The following is an 11,089-nucleotide window of genomic DNA, read 5'->3' on the forward strand; positions in this document are numbered from 1 at the left end:
ATCAGGCCACTGCACTCCAGCCTAAGCAACAGAGAGAGACGCTGTCTCAAAAACAAACAAACAACTCCCCCCCCCCCCAAAAAACCAACAAAGAAGTGGTTTTCGTCTGGTTATGCTGATGGGGACTTCACCAAGAGCCAAATGTGATTTAAACCAGCAGTCTCCAACCTTTTTGGCACTAGGGGTTGGTTTTGTGGAAGATAGTTTTTCCATGGGGTGGAAATGGGGTAGAAAAAAGCTGGTTTGGGGATGATTCAAGCACATTTATTGTGCACTTTATTATTACATTACAATATATAACGAAATAATTGTACAACTCAACTTAGAATCAGTGGGAGCCCCAAGCTTGTTTTCCTGCAACTAGACGGTCCCATCTGGGGGTGATGGGAAATGACGACAGATCATCAGGCATTAGATTCTCATAAGGAGCCCACAATCTAGATCCCTTGCGTGTGCGGTTCACAATAGGGTTCATGCTGCTATGAGACTCTAATGCCACGGCTGATCTGACAGGTGACGGAGCTCAGGTGGTAATGTGAGAGCAATGGGGAGCCGCTGTAAACACAGATTAAGCTTTGCTCACTCATGGACCAGTATCCATCCATGGCCTGGGGCTTGGGAACCCTGACCTAAACCCACTTAATGTCACAAAATCACTAGGAACTTGTAACAAAACTGTGAGAGCCTTCATGCACGCTCTTCCCAATCTTCCATCAATAATGCTCTTAACTGCTGAGTGACTCAACATAGACCCTGAAGCCAAATTATTTGCTGTCACCTACTGGCAAATTATTAAACCTCTTTATGTCTCAGTTTCTTTAGCTAAGTGGAGATAACAGAACCCATCTAATGGAAGTGGAATTGTGAAGTTCAGTTGTAAAGTGTTTAGAATGACACCTGGCATATAGTAAGTGTTCAAGAAATATATGCTAATATTTACACAACCCTTATACAGCATTACAAGGATTTAGTGTTCATTCTCTCATTTGACTTTACACTCCCCAAGGGCAGACTGCCTTATTCACTTTTTAGCATAAGGTTATAGTAATAAATATTTGTGGAATTAATATCCTATTTCTGCTCTTTTGGTTAACTAGTATCATAGAACTTCGGGGCTGGAAGAGATCTTAGAGATTATATAATTTAAAGTCATTATTAATGAAGAAACTGTGATCTTGTGATAGTTGTGCTCAATGATCCTGGCCTGGATGTGGGCAGTTCTCTTTTCCACTTAAGAAATTATGTCCACTAGGGCTCACGCCTGTCATCCCAGCACTTTGAGAGGCCAAGACAAGTGGATTGCTTGAGGCCAGGAGTTCAAGAGCAGCCTGGGCAACATGGCAAAGCCCTGTCTCCACACACAAAAAAGAAAAATTAGCTGGGCATGGTGGTGTGTGCCTGTGGTCTCAGCTACTTGGGAGTCTGAGGTGGGAGGATCACCTGAGCCCAGGCGGTTGAGGTTGATCTGACAGGAGGTGGAGCTGCAGTGAGCTGTGATGGCACCACTGCACTCCAGCCTAGATGACAGTGAGATCCTGTCTCAAAAAATAAATAACTTACAATTTAACAAAAGAAATTATGTTCACTAGGAATATAAGAAAAATAAATACCCACCTCACCACCAAAAATGCCCCCAACCAACTCTAGGTTGTAAGGGGATGAGGTTCCAGAGCAAGAATTGCCACAGCAGAAAGGGCACAAAACCCCGCTTCCTTGCCCCTGCTACTCAGACCTTAACCTAGTGCTTGTGCTGGCTGCCCTGCTGGGCCTAGGGCTCCTCAACTCAGCATAGCTTTATTCATCTCCTACTGTGTCACAGGTGCTATGCTGGGTCCTGTAAACCTGATGATGACAAATAAGGTATCTCCCAGTTCCCAGTCTTGTTTCTTTGTATTGGGGGGTAGTGAATCCTTGGGGAGAGTTTATCGGCTGTTAGGAGCAAAGACTACTACCTTGGCTTTTGGAACCCTCATTGGGCAGTTATTCTTTATCCCTGGCTCTAAATCTAAGTTATTCTCTAAACTTTCTTGGTCCTGGAACAGATATGGATCCATCATCAGTTGAGAATTCTCGTTCTGCTGTTGACTGGAGCTGAATTCCTTCATACAGGCAAGTATCTGAGGTTAAACATTAAAAGAGATGGAGGACAGATTTTTTTTTTTTTTTTTTTTTTTTTGAGACGGAGTCTGGCTCTGTCGCCCAGGCTGGAGTGCAGTGACCGGATCTCAGCTCACTGCAAGCTCCGCCTCCCGGGTTTACGCCATTCTCCTGCCTCAGCCTCCCGAGTAGCTGGGACTACAGGCGCCGCCACCACGCCCGGCTAGTTTTTTGTGTTTTTTAGTAGAGACGGGGTTTCACCGTGTTAGCCAGGATGGTCTCGATCTCCTGACCTCGTGATCCGCCCGTCTCGGCCTCCCAAAGTGCTGGGATTACAGGCTTGAGCCACCGCGCCCGGCCTAGATTTTTTTTTTTTTTTTTTGAGACGGAGTCTTGCTCTGTTGCCCAGGCTGGAGTGCAGTAGCGCCATCTCAGCTCACTGCAAGCTCTGCCTCCCGGGTTCATGCTATTCTCCTGCCTCAGCCTCCCAAGTAGCTGGGACTACAGGTGACCACCACCATGCCTGGCTAAGTTTTTGTATTTTTAGTAGAGATGGGGTTTCACCGTGTTAGCCAGGCTGGTCTCGATCTCCTGACCTCGTGATCCGCCTGCCTCAGCCTCCCAAAGTGCTGGGATTACAGGCTTGAGCCACCGCGCCCAGCCAGAGATTTTCTTTTTATCCTGCCACTTCCCTTTCAAGCTCTCTCTTTTTTTTTGAGATGGGGTCTCGCTCTGCTGCCCAGGCTGGAGGGCATGGTGTGATCTCGGCTCACTGCAACCTCCACCTCCTGGGTTCAAGCAGTTCTCTGCCTCAGCCTCCCAAGTAGCTGGGATTACAGGCGCCCACCACCATGTCCAGGTAATTTTCGTATTTTTTTTTGTTAGTAGAGAAGGGGTTTCACCATGTTGGCCACGCTGGTCTTGAACTCCTAACCTCACAATCCACCCGCCTTGGCCTCCCAAAGTGTTGGGGTTATAGGCGTGAGCCACCGCGTCCGGCTTCCCTTTCAAGCTCTCTTCCCATCTCAGAAGCCACTGTCTCACCAGGTTGTGGCCTCTAGCCCAAGGAACTTCTCTCATTATTGGTAGAGTACAGATAACTAGATAGGACCGATGAATCTGCAGGTCTTTAGGGAACCAGCCCCGCCATTGTCCTCACAGTTATATGCAAAGGTATGGCCACACCTGTGGAGGGCTGCTGTGGTTTGTCTCTACCAAACGTGATGTTTACATTTGATCCCCGGTGTTGGAGGGGGGGCCTAATAGGAGGTATCTGGGTCATGGGGGTGGATCCCTCACAAATACATTAATTTCCTCTCTGAAGATAGTAAGTTCTTATAGTTCTATAAGTTCCTGAGAGAACTGGGGTTTTTTAAAGAATATCGATTATATATGTATAGTGGGCCATAAAAACTATCTCTGTGGCCGGACTCAGTGGCTCACGCCTGTAATCCCAGCACTTTGGGAGGCTGAGGCAGGCAGAGATCACGAGGTCAGGAGTTCGAGACCAGCCTGACCAACATGGTGAAACCTCGTCTCTACTAAAAATACAAAATTAGCTGGGCATGGTGGCGTGCGCCTGTAATTCTAGCTACTCAGGAGGCTGAGGCAGGAGAATTGCTTGAACCTGGGAGGCAGAGGTTGCAGGGAGCCGGGATTGTGCCACTGCACTCCAGCCTGGGCAACAGAGCGAGACTGTCTCAAAACAAACAAACAAACAAACAAAATCTCTCTCTCCTTTCTTGAAGTGTGGATTTAGCTGAGGAGACAAAAAACAAAAACACAGCACAATTTACTAGTTATAGGGATAGTCTTAGATATATATTTATGTGTAAATATATATTATCTGTATAGATATGTAACTAGGTATTGATGTCACTTAAGATGGTACGACCACACACACACACACACACACACACACACACACACACACACGCAGAGGGAATTCAGCCACGTGGTGTAGGTTGGTTAATTACTTGAGATAGATGAGAAGCAGGCAGATCTGTGCTGAGCTGTGTCATCAGTGAAGATCACACTTGGAGGTGACATTGAAGCTGATTCCTCAATAGGGAAAAGAGCCAGGAAGGAGGCATGTGGAGACCCATACAGAGAACATCAGAGGCTCCAGAAAAAGCAGGTCTCAGAAAGGTCTCAGCCTGTTCTTCAGAAAGGAATGAACACTTTGTCTGTGGGGTAGAGGAGGAGGCAGAGGAGGAGATGTAGCTGAGATTCAGGGCCTTGGTGGATTCAGAATAGGTCAGGATAAACTGGCCAGGAAAAGGTGGCCCCATCATCTCAAAAGAGCTGGATATTAAAGAGACTAGTATCTCCCCTTCCTCTTGCTTCCTCTCTCACCAAGTGATTTCTGCTCAAGTCTGCTCCCCTCTGCCTTCAGCCATGAGTGGAAGCAGCCTGAGGCCCTCACCAGAAGCTAAGTAGATGCCAGTTCCTGCCAGTTCCATGCTTCTTGTATAAACAAAAGAACTGTGAGTTAATAAACTTTTTTTTTTCTTTTAAAGATCAAGTTTCACTCCTGTTGCCCAGGCTGGAGCACAATGGCAGGATCTCGGCTCACCCCAACCTCCACTTCCTCGGTTCAGGCGATTCTCCTGGCTCAGCCTCCCGAGTAGCTGGGATTACAGGCATGCACCACCATGCCCAGCTAATTTTGTATTTTTAGTAGAAATGGGGTTTCTCCATGTTGGTCAGGCTGGTCTCGAACTCCTGACCTCAGGTGATCCGCCCACCTCGGCCTCCCAAAGTGTTGGGATTACAGGCGTGAGCCACCGCGCCCGGCCTAATAAACTTTTTTTGTTAAGAGATGGGGTCTTGCCCTGTTGCCCAAGCTGGAGTACAGTGCTGTGATCATAGCTTACTGAATCCTTGAACTCCTGGGCCCAAGCAATCATCCCATCTCACCTTTCTGAGTAGCTGGGACTATAGGTACATACCACTGTACCTGGTTTTTAAATTTTTTTTGTAGAGATGGAGATCTCACTATGTGGCCCAGCCTGGTCTTGAACTCCTGGCCTCAAGTAATCCTCCTGCCTTGGCCTCCCAAGGCACTGGGATTACAGGCATGAGCTACTGTGCCTGGCCACTTTATAATAATTACCTAGCCTCAGGTATCCCTTTACAGCAATACACTAAACACCTACTAAACACTAAACACTAAACACTAAACCCGTTTAAGACAAAGGCCAAGCCCAGCACAGTCATCTCACTTGGCGTTCAATTAAACTTCTCCAATGCAGGAAAATGGCAAACTAAACAATACTACCGCAAAATGTGACTATAGACTAATAGACTGTGCTGCTAAGGACAAGCTCTTTGGCATCCAATTAAACAAACAGCCAGGAAAAACTGAAGTGATAGTTAACAAAGCTTAGGAGAAAATGACTAGGCTTAAGCCATTTTCCCAAGCACGACCAAAAAAATGATTATAACAAATAGGATATAATCTGCTCATTTTTCATTCTTGTTATATCCCTGTGAGGTGGCTCCCATTTTTAGATAAGGAAACCAAAGGACAGGAAAGGTGGGCAACTTATACAGTCATATGGCTGTTATACAGTAGACTAGGATTTGAACACAAGTCTGAATCCAAACCCCATTTGCTCATCTTACTGCTACATTATGCTGCCTTCCATCAGCTGGTAGGTGTACGTAATAAAAAGACATGGGGACAAACTGACATCATGTCCCTCCTGAGGGGATACAATTGGAATTTCACATAGTATTTTTGCCAAAAATGTTTAGCTGGATTTGAATAATTAGGAAACAGACACAGGCAAATTACAGGACATTCTACAAGTGGCCTAGACTCTTCAGAAATGTGGACTGTATGTATTTGAAGCTGAATTTTTTTTTTTTTTTTTTTTTTTTTTTTTGAGATAGAGTTTCACTCTTGTTGCCCAGGTGGGAGTGCAATGGCACTATCTCGGCTCACTGCAACCTCCGCCTTCCGGGTTCAAGCGATTCTCCTGCCTCAGCCTCCCGAGTAGCTAGGATTACAGGCATGAGCCACCATGCCCAGATAATTTTTGTAGTTTTGGTAGAGACGGGGTGTCTCCATGTTGGTCAGCCTGGTCTCGAACTCCCGACCTCAAGTGATCCACCCGCCTCGGCCTCCCAAAGTGCTGGGGTTATAGGCGTGACCCACTGTGCCCAGCCTGATGCTAAACTTCTTAGAATAGAACGGAATTGTGTTTATGTAGGAGGCAAAAGTCCTTTTTCTCAGATTTTTGCTGAAGTATTCAGGGGTGAAGTAACGTCTGTAGATATATAACATATAAACAAATGTGACAAACTATTAATTGCTTTGAAATTTACTAAAACAAAGTGTAGGAAAGAAAAAGGCTAGAGACCCCATCCTGTTAGGGTAGAAGCCCTGTCCATCCAAGTCAAGCTGTGGAAGGATCCTCATATTTATCATCTACTTCTTTGTTTGAGACAGAGTCTCGCTCTGTCGCCAGGCTGGAATGCAGTCGCACGATCTTGGCTCACTGCAACCTCTGCCTCCCAGGTTCAAGCGATTCTCCTGCCTTAGCCTCCTGAGTAGCTGGGATTACAGGTGCTCACCACCACACCCAGCTAATTTTTTGTATTTTTAGTAGAGATGGCGTTTCACCGTGTTGGCTGGCTGGTCTCAAACCTCGGACCTCAGGTGATCCACTTGCCTCAGCCTCCAAAAGTGCTGGGATTACAGGCGTGAGCCACTGTGCCTGGCCAAGATGTACCTACTTTCTCCAGCACAGCAAAGGAGTTGATTCAATTTGCCTGATAGGTATGTGTGTGAAGAAAGTCTGATGAAACAAAATCACCAGTAGATTGAATTTATCTAGTCACTTTTGCCTCCTAGTAACATGCCTTGTGATTTTTGTAAGTTTGCTTCTTGTGAAAATTATTTCTATTATTTTAGATTAAGGGTGGGCAAACTTTCTGTTATCAGGCAAATAGTAAGTACTCACTGGTCCAACTACACTATGTCATTTTAATGCAAAAGCAGCCATGCATAAGGCACAATGTGAATGTACCTAATGCTACTGAACTACAAACTAAAAATTCATCAAGATGGCAAATTTTATGTATGATCTTACCATAATTTACTAAAAAGCAAAAAAAAAAGGCGGCACAGATAATATGTAAATGAACAGGGAGTGTGACTGTGTTCCAATAAAACCTTATTTACGGACACCATATTCTGAATTTCCTTTTTTTTTTTTTTTTTTTTTTTTGAGACAGAGTCTCGCCCTGTTGCCCAGGCTGGAGTGCAGTGGCGCAATCTCGGCTCACTGCAACGTCCGCCTTCCAGGTTCACACGATTCTCCTGCCTCAGCCTCCCGAGTAGCTGGGACCACAGGTACCGGCCACCACGTCCAGCTAATTTTTTATATTTTTAGTAGAGACAGGGTTTCACCAAGTTAATCAGGATGGTCTCGATCTCCTGACCTTGTGATCCGCCCACCTCAGCCTCCCAGAGTGCTGGGATTACAGGTGTGAGCCACTGCGCCCGGCTCATATTCTGAATTTCATACAGTTTTTATATATTATGAAAAAAATTTTTTTTTTTGAGTCGGAGTCTCACTCTGTTGCCCAGCCTGGAGTACAGTGGCACGATCTCGGCTCACTGCAACCTCCACCTCTTGGGTTCAAACGATTCTTCTGCCTCAGCCTCCCGAGTAGCTGTGACTACAGGTGCGCGCCACTATGCCCAGCTAATTTCTGTATTTTTAGTAGAGACAGGGTTTCACCATACCGCCAGGCTGGTCTCGAACTCCTGACGCCATGATCCACCCGCCTCGGCCTCCCAAAGTGCTGGGATTACAGGCATGAGCCACTGCGCCTGGCCAAAATACTTTTCATTGATTTTTCAACCATTTAAAAATACACCAGGTGGCAGGCGCCTGTAGTCCCAGCTACTCGGGAGGCTGAGGCAGGAAAATGGTGTGAACCCGGGAGGTGGAGCTTACAGTGAGCAGAGATCGCACCACTGCACTCTAGCCTGGGCGACAGAGCGAAAATCTGTCTCAAAAAAAAAAAAAAAAACAACAAAACAAAACCAAAAAAAAACCAATCAAACAAAAAAAATCCATACCAGCCTGGGCAACATGATTTACAAAAAAATAACAAAAATTAGCTGGGCGTGGTAGCATGCATCTGTAGTACCAGCTCCTCAGAGGCTGAGATAGGAGGACTGCTTGAGCCCAGGAGGTGGAGGTTGTAGTGAGCTGATATCGCACCACCGTGCTCCAGCCTGGGCGACAGAGCGAGACTCCATCTCAATAAAAAAAAAATAAAAAAAAAGTAAAAATTCCTAGAGCAGGCCAGGCACAGTAGCTTACGCTTGTAATCCCAGCACTTTGGAGGGTGAGGTGGGTCGTATCACTTGAGGCTAGGAGTTCAAGACCAGTCCAGCCAACATGGTGAAACCCCGTCTCTACCAAAGCTATAATAAATTAGCCAGGCGTGGTGGCATGTGCCCGTAATCCCAGCTACTTGGGAGGCTGAGGCAGGAGAATCGCTTGAACCTGGGAGGCAGAGGTTGCAGTGAGCCAAGATCGTGCCACTGCACTCCGGCCTGGGCGCCAGAGCAAGACGCCGTCTCAAAAAAAAAAAAAAAAAAACAACAAACCCTACCAGAGTACCTGTTTCCTTCTAAGGGTATAGATGAGTGAATCAGGTAAAACAAAACACTGAAATCTCAACCTTACCTAAGATACAAAGGAGGCTGGCTGTGGTGGCTCACACCTGTAATCCTAGCACTCTGGGGAGCCAAGGCAGGCAGAGAGCTTGTACTCAGGAATTTGATACTAGCCTGGGCAACATGAGACCGGAACCACAAAAATCAGCCGGGTGTGGTGGTGCACGCCTGTGGTCCCAGCTACTCTGGAGGCTAAGATGGAAGGATTGTTGGAGCCCAGGAAGTCGAGGCTACATTAAGCCATGATCGCATCACTGCACTCCAGCCTGTGTCAGAGCAAGACCATCTCAAAACGAAACAAAAACACATTTTAAAAAAATGCAAAGGCAACAAGAACACTTTCCATCTACTAGTTCTATCCAGCTACATACTAAATCTTCTGCTTGTAAAAGGCCAATGCCTCAACCCTCACCATCTTTCAAATCACCCTCATTGCCTAAGATCACTCCTTCGCCTCCTGCAATTTGGCCTCAACCGCCCACAAAAACATGGCCAATAAATTAAAATTTCTTGAGCATCTGGCCAGGTGCGATGGCTCATGCCTGTAATCCCAACACTTTGGGAGGCCGAGGCAGGTGGATCACCTGAGGTCAGGAGTTCGACACCAGCCTGGCCAACATGGTGAAATCCCATCTCTACTACAATTACAAAAATTAGCAGTGCATGGTGGTGCATGCCTGTAATCCCAGCTACTTGGGAGGTTGAGGCACAAGAATCGCTTGAACCCAGGAGGGGGACGTTGTAGTGAGCCAAAATCGTGCCACTGCACTCCAACCTGGGCAACAGAGTGACACTCTGTCTTTAAAAAAAAAAAAAAAAAAATTGTTGAGCATCGGTATTTGCTCACTAGCTTCACTTAGTGTCATTTAATCCTCACAAAAATGGCTCCATTCAGCATTTCACAGGTATACACATGTAAAATCTCAAGCTACATACTTTAAGATTTACACCAGGCGTAGTGGCTCATGCCTGTAATCCCAGCATTCTGGGAGGCCGAGGAGGGCGGATCACGACATCAGGAGATCGGGACCACCCTGGCTAAGATGGTGAAACCCCATCTCTACTAAACATACAAAAAATTAGCTGGGCGTGGTGGCTGGCGCCTGTAGTCCTAGCTACTCGGGAGGCTGAGGCAGGAAAATGGCGTGAACCTGGGAGGCGGAGCTTGTAGTGAGCCAAGATCGCGCCACTGCACTCCAGCCTGGGCGACAGAGCGAGACTCCGTCTCAAAAAAAAAAAAAATTGCATATTTGGCTGCATATAAGTTATACCTTACTAATGTTGCTCTCTTCTTTCACTCTAAATGTACCTGCTCCCACAATTTCAGCCTTCAACCTAGTTCACATCTGCCTCTAAACAGTCTCCTTGGAAGTCTTAATTTTTGCTGTTTCAAACCTTAAATTCTTTTCTCTAGTCTCAGTCTCTTTTCAGAGCTCTTGGCGTAACTTGCGCATTGATGTCTGAAATTTAACAGATCCAGAATCACATGTAGCAATTTCTCCACTCTGCATCAAGCTCCTCCTTTTGCTGACTCCTGTATGAATGGCACCACCACTCAAATCTCAAGATGGCCTTCCCAGAGTTCTCATTTCCCCTCATCAAATTAGTTATCAACAAACCCCAATAATGTGATTCTCAAAATTCATCCCTTTCCATTCCTATGGCTACTACCCTAATTCAAAATCCCCATTAAGTTATAACTACACTGTGCTTAAGTTTTGCTTTTTTTTTGAGACGGAGTCTCGCTCTGTCGCCCAGGCTGGAGTGCAGTGGCCGGATCTCAGCTCACTGCAAGCTCCGCCTCCCAGGTCTACGCCATTCTCCTGCCTCAGCCTCCCCAGTAGCTGGGACTACAGGCACCCGCCACCTCGCCTGGCTAGTTTTTTGTATTTTTTTAGTAGAGACGGGGTTTCACTGTGTTAGCCAGGATGGTCTTGATCTCCTGACCTCGTGATCCGCCCGTCTCGGCCTCCCAAAGTGCTGGGATTACAGGCTTGAGCCACCGCGCCCGGCCATGCCTAAGTTTTATCCCTACCTCCAGTGTCTCCAGGTTCCAATATTCACTGTCTCTCCTGTTCACTGCTTTACCTTCAGTGCCTGGCATGTTTGTTATACAGTAGGTGTTCGATAAATTTTTGTAGCATGAAGACCATCACAGCATTTATCTCACCCTCAAAGATAACTGTGAACCTATGTTCCTTCCTCTGCTCCTCCCATGACATGAGGAACAGAGACCATTTTTACTCATTTTGCAGTGAGGAGGAAAGCACTGGCCCACAGTGGGACCAA

General features: G+C 46.4%; 1 protein-coding gene across 1 annotated transcript in view; it reads left to right on the plus strand.

Moving 5' to 3' along the window:
• The window catches only part of PPCDC (phosphopantothenoylcysteine decarboxylase), a 357,482-nt gene that overhangs the window by 195,229 nt on the left and 151,164 nt on the right, over positions 1-11,089 (plus strand). The gene's annotated exons all lie outside the window — the stretch shown is intronic.

Source organism: Chlorocebus sabaeus, chromosome 26, assembly GCF_047675955.1.
Source record: "Chlorocebus sabaeus isolate Y175 chromosome 26, mChlSab1.0.hap1, whole genome shotgun sequence".
Lineage (NCBI taxonomy): Eukaryota > Metazoa > Chordata > Mammalia > Primates > Cercopithecidae > Chlorocebus > Chlorocebus sabaeus.